The 14,132-nt window shown below is 58.3% G+C and overlaps 1 pseudogene across 1 annotated transcript; it reads left to right on the top strand.

The window, feature by feature from the left end:
- The first annotated feature begins 167 nt into the window (after nucleotides 1-167).
- On the top strand, nucleotides 168-13,218 carry LOC309816786 (kinesin-like protein KIF19; annotated as a pseudogene). The gene is made up of 9 exons: nucleotides 168-254; nucleotides 2,197-2,276; nucleotides 4,478-4,588; nucleotides 5,974-6,061; nucleotides 7,020-7,156; nucleotides 7,367-7,492; nucleotides 8,566-8,751; nucleotides 12,340-12,494; nucleotides 13,117-13,218. The product of its transcript is annotated as a kinesin-like protein KIF19 (transcript).
- Nucleotides 13,219-14,132: the final 914 nt, after the last annotated feature.

Genomic DNA, 14,132 nt, shown 5'->3' with positions numbered 1-14,132 from the left:
CTCGGGCCTCGGGGTGGGCGCTGGGCTCCTGGCCACCCACGCGGGCCTGTTCTCTATCGTGTTCAGAGCACTCAGGATGTGAGGGACCTGCCCTTGTGTCGGAACCTGGTGACACGGGCTCTCCAGCAAGTTCCTGCTGGGTCAGAGGCCTGGCCTTTGAGGGGAGCATGGATGTTAAAGGGGCGCCCCTTCCCCGGCCTCGTTCGTGTGGCCAAGAAGTCCTGGAGCCCAGCACACTCCTGCCCGTGGACCAAGTGACCGGGTGTGGCCGTTCCCTGCTGCTGGGCTGGCCTGACAGAGCCATGGCTGGGGTGAATGGGCCTCTGGGTCCTCTGTAGCTCGAACCGTTAAGCTGTGTTTCTCAGATCCAGACTTCATGGATCTGGTCTCTCTGTGATTTCTATGACAATGCAGCAGCAGTTTGCTGCACCTACACCCGCCCTGGCTCTCGTAGGCGGGAACAGCGCTGCCGTCACCTGGCATGCTGGTGAGCTGCGTGACTGGGCAGGTGCAGCCTGCTTGGTTCACGGTGCAGTGACTTCCCTGGAGACTGCAATGGAAAAGCTGAGCGCAGCATTTAAGCAGTAAATACGCCTGATGGTTAATGGGAGTCGGGCCCTGGGTTGTGGTGCAGACTGGCAGCGTGGGAAAGGGGCTTAAAAACTATGTCCTAAAAATCAAGAAAACCCACAGGTCATTTCAAGTTTGCTTTAGAAACGTGTCTTTGGGGAGAAGTATTCCTAGGGGATTATTTCATCAAATGTTCGCTGGTGGCATGTGTCCCCCTTTGGTGGGGACAAGCCTCCAGGGCCAAGGGCCAAGTCTGGTGGGTGCAGATCTCAGGCAGGCGCACCTGCAGACCAGGTGAGGCATGTAGGAACCCTGGGGTTGCCATGGCGTTAGGCGAGGGGGCCCACCCGAACCACATGAGCAGTTCCTGAGTTGCTGAGACACTTGAGGACCAGCTGGGCTCACTGGGGCCCTGCTGATGTCAGCGGGGCAGGGTGGGGCTGACAGGCAGCCAGGTCTCTCCTGCCAATATAGCAGGGAGCAAGGAGCTCGTGTCTCCAGCCAGCCCTCCCGCCCCACTGCCAGCCCCTCCCTGGCCCAGGGCAGCCCAGCCACGAGGGAGGTGGAGCCCAAGGGCCAGCCGCTCACGGGGAGGGTCCTCCTCCGCGTGCCTGGACAGCGCTCCGGCTGCGTGTCTCGGGCTGCCTGACCCTCTGCCCCAGGTGCCTGCTTGTCACAGGTCAGGTCTCTCGTCAGCCCGGGTCCCCGTCCAGGGCTCTGCCCCTGCTCTACTTAGCCTTCCCTTGGGACCTGGCGACCCCCTGCTTCCCACCCCCAGATGTTCCTTCACCCCTGCCCTCTGAATCTCACTCCCCAGGGAGCTCAGGGCCTGGGCCACAATCCCCAGATGGAGTGGTGTAGACGCCCCCTACCCCGGCCCCATCAGGTCCCCCGAGGCCTGTCTCCTGGGTGACGTGGAAGCTCAGCCCATTAGACTGGGGTGAGCAGAGGCTAGGGACTTGCCCCTGACCTGTAGGCTGGTTACAGAGAGACCCTGTCGTATCCCCGTCCCCGGTCAGGGAGAACTATAAGCTACCGTTTCTACCAGGAGGAACTTTCCCATCTTACAGACGAGAAAGCAGAGGCCCGGAAGCATTGTGCTGGCTTGCTGGCGGCTCACAGCTCATAGTGACTAAGGAGGATTCGAGGCCTGGGTCGGCGCGATCCCAGAGGGCCTCCTGTGGGACTCCCTTCGAACTGGGCTGGAGGTGGGGCAGAGAATGACGGGAAGCAGAGCCCAGGGATTTTCTCCTCAGAAAACCACTTTTGCTCTGAAAGTGCTCACAGCCTGCGTGAAGGTTTGGGTCCCTCGGGTGGTGGGGTAAAGAAGCTGGAGTGAGGTGGTGGGACTCCTTAGCCGCTGTGTGACCTTGGGCAAGTTACTTCACCTCTCTGTGCCTCCGTCTCCCCAATTCAGACTAAGGAGGGTGACCTGATCACAGTGCTCCTCTCAGCACCATCGTGAGCTGTGAACTGGAAGTCAGCACCCGGTGGGGCCTGGGGGTTCAGCGGCCTTAACTGCTTCACCAGGAGTGGGAGGCTCTTGGGAGGTGAGCGGTAGGTTGGGCTGGGGTGTCCGTGCCCTGGGAGGACTGGGAGGCAGCTGCCGCGGTGTGCTGCCAGCAGGTGGCGCTTCGGACCCGCCCGCTCAGCGACGCAGACCGAGAGGAAGGAGCCTCCGTCATCGCCCACAAGGCGGGGACCGGGTGGGGCTGTGTCATCGGTCGCGGAGCTCGCCCGCGTGTGATCGCCTCCCTCCCTCCCTCCCTTCCTTGCGGAAAACTTAACATCAGTGCTCACAGTGGCCGGCACGTTCCAGACACTGGGGTCGAGCCGGGGGGAGGGGGGACTCAAGGGCCTGCCCACCACGGCCCCAGCTCCCTTCCTGGTGGGGGTGGGGTGGAGTGTGGGCTTCGAGCAAGAGAGAAAGTATAATGTCGGGGAGCTGAGTGTACGGAGAAGAATGGAGCGGACAGAGGCGGTCACTGACGACTCGTTTGAGCAGCCTGGGCAGGGGTGGGGGTGGGGTCGGCGGTCTCTAGGGAGGGGCGGTCCGGAGGCCGCTCCAGGCCCTCGTGCCGGAGCGGGAGGGGGCGCGGGCGCGGGCGGGGCCAGGTGGGGAGCGGGAGCCGGGACAGGGCGGGAGGGGCGGGCGGCGCTCCAGCAGGTGGGGGCTAGGTGTGCAGTTGGGAGCGGCCCCTGCAGGACCCGACGGCACGCCGCCACGTCACCAAGGGTTCCTGCTCCTTGGGAACCGGCTCAGAAGCTGAGCTCTCAGCGCAGAAGTGTCGGTGCCCGTGGTCGTCACTTGCCAGCATAAATGCCAAATTTGGGGTAAAGGAAAATTGAATTGCATTTTCCCATTTGTCACTAGGGAGGCAGCTTTACCCAGGATGTGCGTTTGCACTCCAGGGCAAAGGACCCCGGGTCGGGGGATGGGGGCGCCAGGGGAGGAGCTCGGGGGTGACACTGCAGGATGATGAGTGGACAGGACGTCTGGGGTGTGTAAACGTGTGGAGGGGGGTGGGCAAAGAGGCTGGTGTGGATTAGTGCTGAGTTCTTGGAGACCTAAGCGAGTAAAACCCGTTAGGACGGTTGTTATACTGAGGGGGACAAAGTTTTGCAGGAAGGGATTTGGCTGAGCTTTGAAGAGCGTTTACATAGAAAGTCTTAACATGGAGACGGCGTGGCTCTAACTAAATTTATGACATGACTGCACTGGGAGGTGGGACGTAGGGGCCGGGGACGTAGGGGCGTGGCCCAACAGGATGGTGACAGCCCAAACATCAGCCACAAGAGTCGGGCAGCAGGGGCGGGGCAGGGGCTGCTGTCCCACAGGCTGACAAGTCTTGAAACTGTGTGCACCTCACTCATTAAAACGACACAAGTTAGAGGAAGCAGGCAGTGCCCTTGGAATAACTGTTAAGGCAAATAATTTGCTGGAATCCATAGCGCCTCTCAAAGTCATCTCATCAGTCCCCAAATCTTGGCACGTCGCCCATCGTGGGGGGCGGGGGCTGACCTCCTCCCAGGGAGCTCTGGCAGCCCTGGGTGGAATGGGCGGGTGGCCAGGTGGTGGGGCTCTTGCTGGGCCCAGTCCTGCCCCTAAGACTCCCTGGTGAACCCCAGGCCCCGCACCAGAGTAAACAGCTCCACTGGTCTCCAGCTGCCCTGCCCCTGCCCCCTGGTAAAGGCTCTTCTGAACCTCCCGGTTCCCAGAGGCACTCGTACACCTTACTGTATAATTACATATTTATGTGAGAAAGGAGAGGCCCTGAGGAGGGGGCACCCAAGGCGCTCAGCGCGGAGCTGCAGAGCTGGATGGGTCCTGCCCCCTCCAGGCACCTGCGGCCCCCCTCCTCCATTCTCCCCTTTCCTTTGGGTGGCGCGGCCCCATGAGCAAGAGGTAGTCGGGTGGGGAAGGCATATCCCTAGGGCTGCGTGCAGATATCACAGTAGCAAGGCCTCTGGCTAGGTGCTTTACCATCCGCAAAGCCCCTTGCCCACCTGCAGGTGCTACTCAGGGCGCTGTGGCTGGCGGGGCTCTTCACCGAGCCCTCAGCGCCCAGGCCGGCTGTTCATGGGCGTCTGGGCTGCCGTCCAGGCGGGGCCCAAGGGATTCAGCATTGGTTGAGCGCTGGTATGTGAGGACTGGAAGCAGAGCCCCAGCCCAGCAGACCTGGGGGCTCACAGTCATGGCTTTGGGGGTGCAGCAGCTAGGAGATGCTGCACCCTCAGGTGGAAGTGGAGAGGCTGCCTGGGGGTGAGTGCAGAGGCCTGCAGCCCTTCCCAGATCTGGGCCAAGCCCCTGGATGCCACTGACGGTAGAGGCCAGGCCTGGGGTCCTCCCTTCACCCTGATTCTGTGAGCGGCCCCTCCTCCGACCCCTGCTTCTCACTGTTCCTAGATGGTGGTGCTCATGGACCCCGGCGAGGACCCTGAGGACACACTGCACACACACCAGTCCCGGGAAACGACCTTCATCTTCGACACTGTGTTCGACCAGCACACCTTCCAGGTGCCCGGCCCTACCCACCACCCCACGGCCCCGCTGGGCCAGGCCCGCCAAGGGTGTCCTCATGTGGGAGGACTTGGCAGCCAGGTGACCTCATCCGTGATGTCTCATGGGGTCTCCCTGATGAACGAGGAAGTTGGTGCTCTGGGTCACTCCAGGGACAAGTAGCAGACCCCTTCCACGGATGCCGGGGGCCGCCAGGTGCCCGGGCTTTACACACATTCTCATTTATTCCTCCGTGTGTCCATGTGTCCGTCTGTCCACCCACCCACCCATCCAACAAAGCCGTGTCCTGTCCGCCACGGGGCTAGAACACACTCCCTGCCCACAGGGGCTCACACCCCAGCCAGGGAAACAGGCCCAGCTCTCTGAGCAGACAGGTTTCTTCTATTGCCGAGACCTTAATGGCGTCGGAAGTAGAAGGACCAGGTCATTGTCAATTACTGAGCAGCTATTGCATGCCAAGTGCTGTGCTTAAGTGCTTGACACACCTTGTCTTCCAAGCGTCACAGCAACTCTGTAAAATACACGGTGATATTATCCCCACTTTACAGGTGAGGTGCTGGCTTAAGGAGGTCAGCAACTGGCCTGAGGTCACACAGCTAGAGAGCTGCAGAACCAGGACAAGGTCCCAGACAGTGTAAGTCCAAGGCTGGAGGAAAGCAGCACCAGCTTTGGAGTCTGTCCAACCAGGGCTCAGATGCTTCTGACTCATGTCACCAGCCAGGGCTGTTGGAACAGTTAAGTGAGATGAAGAGCAGGCCCAGAGGGGGTTCAGGGAAGGCAGAGGAAGGGGGACCGTCCTTTCTCTCTAGTCCAGCTGAACGCCCACGCCCCCAGACACCAGCCCTGGAGGTGTCCTTCCTTGAATACCCCTGTGGACAGGGAGCTCACTACCCACACACTCCTACCGCTACGTACTGCTGCCCTAAATGAAATTCTGCCAGCCCCAAACTTTCACTCCCTGGTCCTAGTTTTGTCCCATAAGAGGAGTCATAATGCCCTTCCCGGATTTCCCAAGCCCGTCACTACTTTCCAGTCCTTTGCATTCTCTTTGATTTCTCTCAGTTCATGCAGAAGCCCTGGAAAGGACTCGTACCTGTCTGGTACCAAACCTGTCAGGCCTCATGGTGGGGGTTATCACTTACATTCTCGTGCGATCCTCCCTCACCGTGGTCTCACTGTGGGGCTCGGCGTGGTCCAGGCGGCTGCAGAACTGGGGTGGGGCTCACGCCGTGGCTGGGCTGGCGGCCACTGTGGAGGTCCCTGTCCGTGTCCAGGGGGAGCAGGGCATTTGCAGGCGCCACACACCTGTCCTCTCCAGACAGCCAGGTGCCCGACTTTTGTCGGAGGGTGCATTTGCCTGTCTTCCTTCCGTCTGTCTGCAGGAAGACGTGTACCTTGCCACCACCCCAGCACTAGTGGAAGGCGTCATTTCTGGATACAATGTGATGGTGTTTGCCCACGGCCCCTCAGGTGCTGCCAAAGGTCGGTGTCCCCCAGAGGGAATGAGGTTGGTGGCAGCGGAGCTCTTCCTAACAGCACAAGCACCTCGTATGTGCTGGCCTTGCACTGGTCCCTCTGCATCTGTGGCCTCCTTTGGTTCTTTCAACAGCCCTGAAAGGCAGGTAGAACAATCCCCCTGTCACAGATGAGAAAACTGAGCCTCAGAGAGGTAAAGGGACTTCCCCAAGGTTACACAGCTGGTAGGAGTGAGTGTGGAGCTCAACCCAAGCCTACACTTTTCTGCCCATGAGAACCGCAGATTTCTCCTCTGCAGGTACAAGTTGGGGTCGGCAAACACTCGCGAAGCTGAGCTACCTCTCCGCCTGAAAACTAGAGTCACAGAGGGTCAGAGCTGGACGGACCTTAATCCCCTCCCTATGCAGGTGGGGAAACTGAGGCCCTGAGAAGCCTGGTCCGAAGTCACAGCTTGTTTATGGCATTCATTCATTCTTTCTTTCATTCAACGAACATCAGGGAGCACCTGCTATGCGCTACGCTCTAGCAAAGGAGGAGGGCCATCTGGTCCTTCCTACAGGGCGAACGGGTAAGGAGGAAGTGAGGACCCCATGAAGAGGGACTGCTTAGAAAGCTTAACACATACGTTAATCCTCCTATTATGAGAACAACACGAACACCTTAGAGCGAATTTGGAGAGAAGTACAGACGTCTCTTGGGCCTCCCTCCTCTGACACTGTCAGCGTCTTCGCTTTGTATCCTCCCACTTTCCCTGCCCAGGCTTTCTTCCCCAGAGCAGCCATCAGGCTGTTCAGACAGGTTCTTTTGTTCTTGTTTCCAAAATGGAAACTGAGCAGGTCAGAGCAGCCAGGGCGGTTTGCACAGTACAGGCAGCAGGTGTGACCAGGCTCCGGGGGGGGCCCGAGCCCAGACCAGGAGCCCGGCCTTGGTGGGCATCCCATGCCTCCCGCAGGTGCCAGCAAGACCCACACGATGCTGCGCATGGATGCGGGGCCCGACATCTACCTGCAGATGCTCGCTGACCTCTTCCAGGCCATCGAGGATACCCGTGAGAGCACGGACTGCGGCGTGTCCATGTCTTACCTCGAGGTGAGCCGCCTACACCCTCGGCTGCCCTGTCTGCAAAATGGCCTGATCATGAGTGCAAAACCCCATGTGTTACCCCAAGGGCCCCCCAGCCTGTGGGAAACCTCAGGGCATCCCAGACTTCTTTGGAGATGCAAAGCCCCAGTGATAGGTAAGCCCCTGTGCTTCTTTTGCATCAGACCTACTGCTTCCAGTGTTTCTGTCTCATCCCAGATTTATAACGAAGTGATCTGGGACCTCCTGAACCCGTCCTCAGGGTTTCTGGACCTGCGGAAAGATTCTAGGGGCAGCATCCAGATCGCAGGCATCATGGAGGTCTCCACCTCAAACACCCAGGAGGTGAGGGTCACGGGGGCCCACGGAGGGACATGTGGCTCCTCCATGGCAGCCACACTCACCAGTGCTCACAGAGCAGAGCCAGACACACAGCTCCAAAGCTGCTTTCGAGCTAGAGGAACAGCAAACTTCTGCACCACATCCCCACTCTCTTTACCTGTGCTCAGGGCAGACGTCACCAATGGATTACGCACTCTTCCCTCTGCATCCAGATGCAGGTGGGGATTCTTTTTTTGCAGCACTCCAGGCAGTCGCAGTCAGAGTCGGCTTCAGGTCTGAAATCTGTTTGCCATCTTGATCCTAAGTCTGGCTCCCATAACGAGGGCAAGCTGTAAACATTTCTACAGCCCTCTGTCTTTCTCTCTCCCTCCAGTCTCTCTCTGTGCAGCCCTTGGGGTGGGCCTCCCGTCTGCTCAGAACATTTCAAAGGCTCCCGATTGCCTCTGAACAGCATGGACTCCTCGGCCCCCAGGCCCTGGGTAACCGTGTGCTCTAGCCATGCTGGTGCAGGCATGAGGCCACCTGCCCTTAGCACCGTCCCTCGTGGGTTCCAGGTGCAGGAGGGGAGACTTCTTGCCTATTCTTTAATAACAACAACCATATGAGTCTCTCTCCACAATGCTCTGTGGTCCTAACATGCCTGGCACACAGTAGGTGCCCAGCAGAGGCTCACTGGCTTGATTTCCACAGCTGCTTGCGCACAAGTGGGTTTCAGGCCACCCGCCAACTCCAGCAAATCTGTACAACTGCCTGGAGTTCCATATGGAAAAGGGCTCTGTGGGGAAGAGATGGGTAATCCATTGGTGATGTCTGCCATGGGTAGAGGAGGCAGAAGTGGTGATACAAGTGTCAGCAGTCTGCCATTCCTGCTGGATTAGTTGACTCGATTAGTTAATCTCTTCATGCCACAAACCAGAAATTGCCTCCACTGGATGCGGTTCTGCCATCAGCATCCCAGCCGGGGAAGAGCTGCCCGAAGGAGCTCGGAAGGGCACCTCTCCTTCTCTTGTTCTGCAGGGAGCGTGTGGCCACTCAGGGGCCCTTGACCGTCCGCCCGCTTCTGCCTCTGTCCTCAGACCATGCAGCTCCTCACCAGAGGCAACTGGCAGCGCACACAGGAGTCCACCGCCACCAGCAAAATGTCATCCCGCTCCCACGCCGGGCTGCAGGTCACCGTGCACCAGCGCAGCCACGGCACAGACATGGCAGGGGAGCTGCACACTGGGAGGCTCCCCATGGTGGACCTGGCGCCTCAGGCTCCTGTCCCCTTCATCCCCGTTACGCGCCTGTGTCCACCTGCCCTTTAGTCTGGGAGCAGGACCCTGCCGTCCTCGTGGAACACCGTCCCCAGCACCTAGGACAGCACCCGGTCGAGGGGAGGTGCCCGCTCCACGTTTGCTGAGTGAATGAATTCTCAGCAGGTGTTGGGCGTCACTCCCACGGAGCCAGTATTTATGGAGGGCTCCCTGTGTGGCAGGCTCTCCCGGGCACCAGAGACGTGAAGATGAGCAACCCCCAGACCCTCACCCTCAGGGAGCTCAGAGCCTCTGGGGGCGGGTGGGAGACAGATGTGTAGCTGGTAATCACAGCACGGGGAGGCCTGTGCCTTGAGATTCGGGGTCACACAGAGGCTGTGGAGCCCAGAGGAGGGTGGGGCCTCAGGGCTGAGCCTGAAAGGTCATCAGGAATTTGGTGGGTGGAGGGAGCAGCGTGGCGGGGGCGGCTGTCGGGATGCCCTCCAAGGACCTGCCTCCTGCGCCCGTGCCCCTGGCTCGCCATTGTTTGGCACCTGTTGCTGGGAGTGAGGGTTGTGCTCACCGTTGCCCCAGGGGCCGGAGCCGTATTTGCAGACAGGACCCAGCCCAGCGCCAGGAACAGAGAAGGTGCCTGATGGAGGCCAAGTCAGAACAACAGTAATATTGTCAACAAGGGACATTCTCGCGTCCCTCTAATGCACCAGGCACTTAGCGTTCATCATCCACCTAATCCCCCGACAACTGTAGGGTAGGCGGCCTCGTGCCTGGTTTACAAATGCACGGCTGAGACTCGGGGTGGTGTGACTTCACCTGCACAAAGGTATCCGGTGGATCCAGCCTTTGGACCTGGAGGGATCTGGCCCGGATCCGTGCCTTTCACTGATGATATTTGTCCTCCACTTTGCAGGCTGTGCTCTGAGTCCTTTGGGGTTTGTCAGTCATTGCATTGCTTCATTCAGTCACTCGTTCATTCACCTGCCCTGCACCTGGCCCTGCCCTTGGCGCCTGGGCTGCTGAACGGAGCAGAGCCTGGCCAGTTGGCCCAGAGGCCGACAGGGTCAATGTACTGTATTGATGTGGTGTGAAATTTGAGGTACAGCAAGGCCAACAGATCAGAAGATGACTGCCTTTGAAGAGAGAGCTTGCTACTCACAGTTCCCAAGAGGAGGGTGCAGGAGAAGCCAGGCCGGGCCACACGGGGAAGCACCAGGGTTGGTCTGGAGGCAGAGGGAACAAGGGGAAAACACGGGCCAGAGCCTCTCTCGTGACTTCCATGGGAAGGCAGGCTGAGCACTGGCCAGTTTGAATAATTCCAGCAGGCTCTGGGGTAGAGGATGCCTTTGGTTGTCTGGTACCTGCCCTGTGTGATGAGGGCAGGTAGACAGTGGCCCAGAGTGTGGGAGCCCCAAGGAGGAGGGGGCGGGGTGAGGGCTCTGGGTTGGCTGGTTTGCTTTTGAAAGGTGTGCTCACGGGTGACTTGTTTGTTATCAGAAGGAACTGGCAACCCTGGGAGGGGCAGCAGGGCCCCAAGATGACAAAACATTAAGATACAGAAAATAAAAGACATGGTTCCTACACAGACAGATGTGGGTACAGACAAGCCGAGTGTGATGGAGCCCTGGGAGTCTGCCCGGGCCAGCTGGACGGGGCCATGTGCTCAGGGGGCAAGGTGGAGACCAGCCTCCTCAGATCTTAGCTCTTGGAGAGGCCACTGGACAGCGGTTCAGGCCCTAGGTTCTTGTTCTCCCTCTGCTCCAAATAGCTGTGTGCCTTTGGTCAGGCCCCTGTCCCTCTCTGGGCCTTGGGGTTTTTTTTGTTTGTTTTTTTTGTTTGTTTTTTTAGTTTTATCAATTTATTTATTTATTTTTGCTGTGTTGGGTCTTCGTTTCTGTACAAGGGCTTTCTCTTGTTGTGGCAAGCGGGGACCACTCTTCATCGCGGTGCGCGGGCTTCTCACTATCGCGGCCTCTCTTGTTGCGGAGCACAGGCTCCAGACGCGCAGGCTCAGTAGTTGTGGCTCACGGGCTTAGTTGCTCCGCAGCACATGGGATCGTCCCAGACCAGAGCTCGAACCCGTGTCCCCTGCATTAGCAGGCAGACTCTCAACCACTGCGCCACCAGGGAAGCCCCTGGGCCTTGGTTTTTAAGCTGTATACTCAGGTGGCCTAGTGGGCTGTCTTCAGGTCTGGTTGGCTATCACAGTCTGTCATTTCTTCATAGAAAATCACTCACAAAAGAGCTTGTTCCACGGCACAGGTCTCTGAGAAAACCCCCGAATTCTGTGGCACAGACACGTGACACATGAGCAGCTGCCATGGCCTGGGTCATGCTGGCAACTCCCACTCAGTGAAAGTAGCAGCTCATGTTTACTGCTCGCTTCCGTGGGCCCATCTCTGAGCTGGCCTCTTACACACGATGCCCATCAAATCCTCACCATGACCAGAGCAACTGCCTCTTTTGACAAATAAGGAGACTGAGACAGGCTGGGAGACCTGTCTGAGATGTCATTTAAGCCGTTCTCAAGCCGTGCTCCACACTGGCTCTAAAACCCATGTCCCTTAAAGAGAAAATGTTATTTTCCTTTCTGATTTCAAATGTAACCAAATCAGTGCAGAAAATATGGAAAATATGGTTAAGCCAAAGGAAGAAAATTAAAGTCCCCACAATGGCTGCACTGAGAGGCAATCATCCCGGTGGCAGTTTCGCGTGTGTCCTCCTAAGGCCCCTTCAGGCATCTTTATACATTTGTTCAGTGCTCAGACATCCAGCCACACTGTGGACCAGATGCCTGCCGGTGTCCAGGCTCTGGGGACAGATGGCCAACCAAGGTGACAGCTCCATCATGGAGCTTATGTTCTGTGGGGAGCAGTTAGGGAAATAACGCATAAAAGAGCAAGATAATTGCCGAGAGAGCTAAGCAATTTGAAGGAAATATACAGGGTAGCATGGTACCCCCGTGGAGTGAGGGGGGGTGGGCACTCCCGCAGGAGGACCACTAGGCTGAGACTGGGAGGACGAGAAAGCTTCGGCATGGGGGGACTTTCTCGCGAAAACACACGCATTCATATTTTTATCATAAAAGGGGACTGTTTTTTTTTTTTTTTGCGGTACGCAGGCCTCTCACTGCTGTGGCCCCTCCCGTTGTGGAGCACAGGCTCCGGACGCGCAGGCCCAGCAGCCATGGCTCACGGGCCCAGCCGCTCCGCGGTATGTGGGATCTTCCCGGACCGGGGCACGAACCCACGTCCCCTGCATCGGCAGGCGGACTCCCAACCACTGCGCCACCAGGGAAGCCCTCTGAGCCCTTTTTTATCTCATTTCACAGAGAGCATCTTTTCGACATTGGTAAACGGCTCTACCTTACCCCCTTTTCTGGCTGTGTGGTATTCCACCGCAGAATCTGGTGTCGTTTTTGTTTCCAGTCCCTGGGCTGTGGGAGTGTAGTCAGTGCATCCACTCTGAGCCTCCCAGGGTGGAGTGGGGTTATCGCATCCTCTGGACCTCAGTCCCCTCACCCTGGGGCCTGGGGTGGGGAGATGGCAGGGTTGGGGCGGGGAGGACCACCTCCGCGCCAGCTGGCTTCTTCTCACTCAGACCCAGAACCGAGGCAAGAGGATGAAGGAGGGCGCCCCCATCAACTGCTCCCTGCTGGCGCTGGGCAACTGCATCAACGCACTCAGCGAGAAGGGCGGCAGCCAGGCGCAATATGTGAACTTACGGGACAGCAGACTCACGCGCACCTGCTGAAGGTATGAGCCCCAGGCCAGAGACAGGCGTGGCTGCAGCATCTGACTGCATTTTTCAGGATTTACCTGGGCCTAAGGGCCCTTCCAGGAACCCCTGAAAGCAGGAAAATCTCTGCTTTATCTGGAGAAGTCATCTCTAGTCACTGCTTGAATCCCCCCTCCATCCCTCTGAGTGTGGTCCAGCCCATGCTTGCACACTCCCAGGGACAGGGAGCTCACTACCTCACCAAGGCTGCCTGTCTCATCACAGACGGTCTGAGAAAATTCCTCTTCATACTGAGCTGAATGCTGTCACCTCTATTCTACAGCAAGGCAGGGTGTAGGTAAACAGATAGGCAAAGCAACAAATAAATGGCTCGGTAAGTTTGGCCTCTTGGTCTAATCTACCTGCATCAGAGTGGAAGTCAGATGGGGCGGGCCTGCAGCAGGTCCATCTCAGCCTGAGCGTCACCTCCCTGAGCATTGATCCCTTGGTCCAGCCTCAGCCGCCCTTCTCAGGGTTTGGAGCAGGAACCCCAGATGGGCTGCTCCAGAGGAGCCCGGGACGGGGAGGGGAGGGATGGTGCCCCGGGCAGGCGGGAACCCTGGCTCCCACCACCCCCAGCTCGTGCCTTCCACTGAGCAGGATGCCCTGGGAGGGAACAGCCGGACGGTGATGATTGCCCACATCAGCCCAGCCACCACGCACTTCAGAGAGGTGCGGACCATCCTGCTCTACACATACTGAGCAGGGAGGCGCGGACCACCCTGCTATATACCCTTACCGAGCCAAGAACATCAAGAGGAGGCTGAGCCGCTCCCTCCCACCTTCCCTCACCCGCTCCCTCTGTGTTACTCTCCCGCCTGCTCACTGAGTTCTACAGCTCTCCCTCCAGAGGCTCTAGGGGAGGGTCCCCTCCAGCTCGCATGGCTCCTGGCGCTTGGCTTGTGGCCACATCCCTCCAGTCTCTGCTCCGCCTTTACGGGGCCTTCCCCTCCTCCCTTTGCTCCTCCCCTTCTCCTCTTCTATGAGGGCAGTTGGCCTTGATATTCGGGCCCTCCCTAATCTGGGATGATTTCATCTCAAATCCTTAATTACATCTGCAAAGACCCTTTATTCCAAATAAGGCCACATTCACAGCTTTCAGGGAATGGAGTTATCTCTGTGCCTGGCATCCTGTAAGCTCTCATTGTGATCTGATTTACTTAATTCTCAACAACTTGCTCCCTAGGAGGTGGGTCCTATTATTATCCCATCTTACGGAGTGGGCAGCTGAAGCACAGAGAGATAAAGCAACTTCTCTAACCTACCACAGCTGGGGCAGAGCTGGTGTTGGGGCCCAGGGAGCCTGGCTTCAGAGTCCATGCCTCACACTGCTGTGCTGTTCTGTCTACACTGCTGTACTCAGTGTAAAGGATTCATCTTTTTTTTTTTTTTTTTTTTTTTTGCGGTACTCGGGCCTCTCACTGTTGTGACCTCTCCCGCTGCGGAACACAGGCTCTGGATGCACAGGCTCAGCGGCCATGGCTCACGGGCCCAGCCGCTCCGCGGCATGTGGGATCCTCCCGGACCAGGGCACGAACCCGTGTCCCCTGCATCGACAGGTGGACTCTCAACCACTGCGCCACCAGGGAAGCCCAAGGATTCATCTCTTAAGGCTG

The sequence above is a fragment of the Mesoplodon mirus genome, assembly GCF_964341445.2.
Source record: "Mesoplodon mirus genome assembly, chromosome: 15".
In the NCBI taxonomy this organism is placed as follows: Eukaryota; Metazoa; Chordata; class Mammalia; order Artiodactyla; family Ziphiidae; genus Mesoplodon; species Mesoplodon mirus.
The sequence above is the reverse complement of the archived record's forward strand: the minus strand, read 5'-3'. Positions and strand labels throughout refer to the sequence as shown.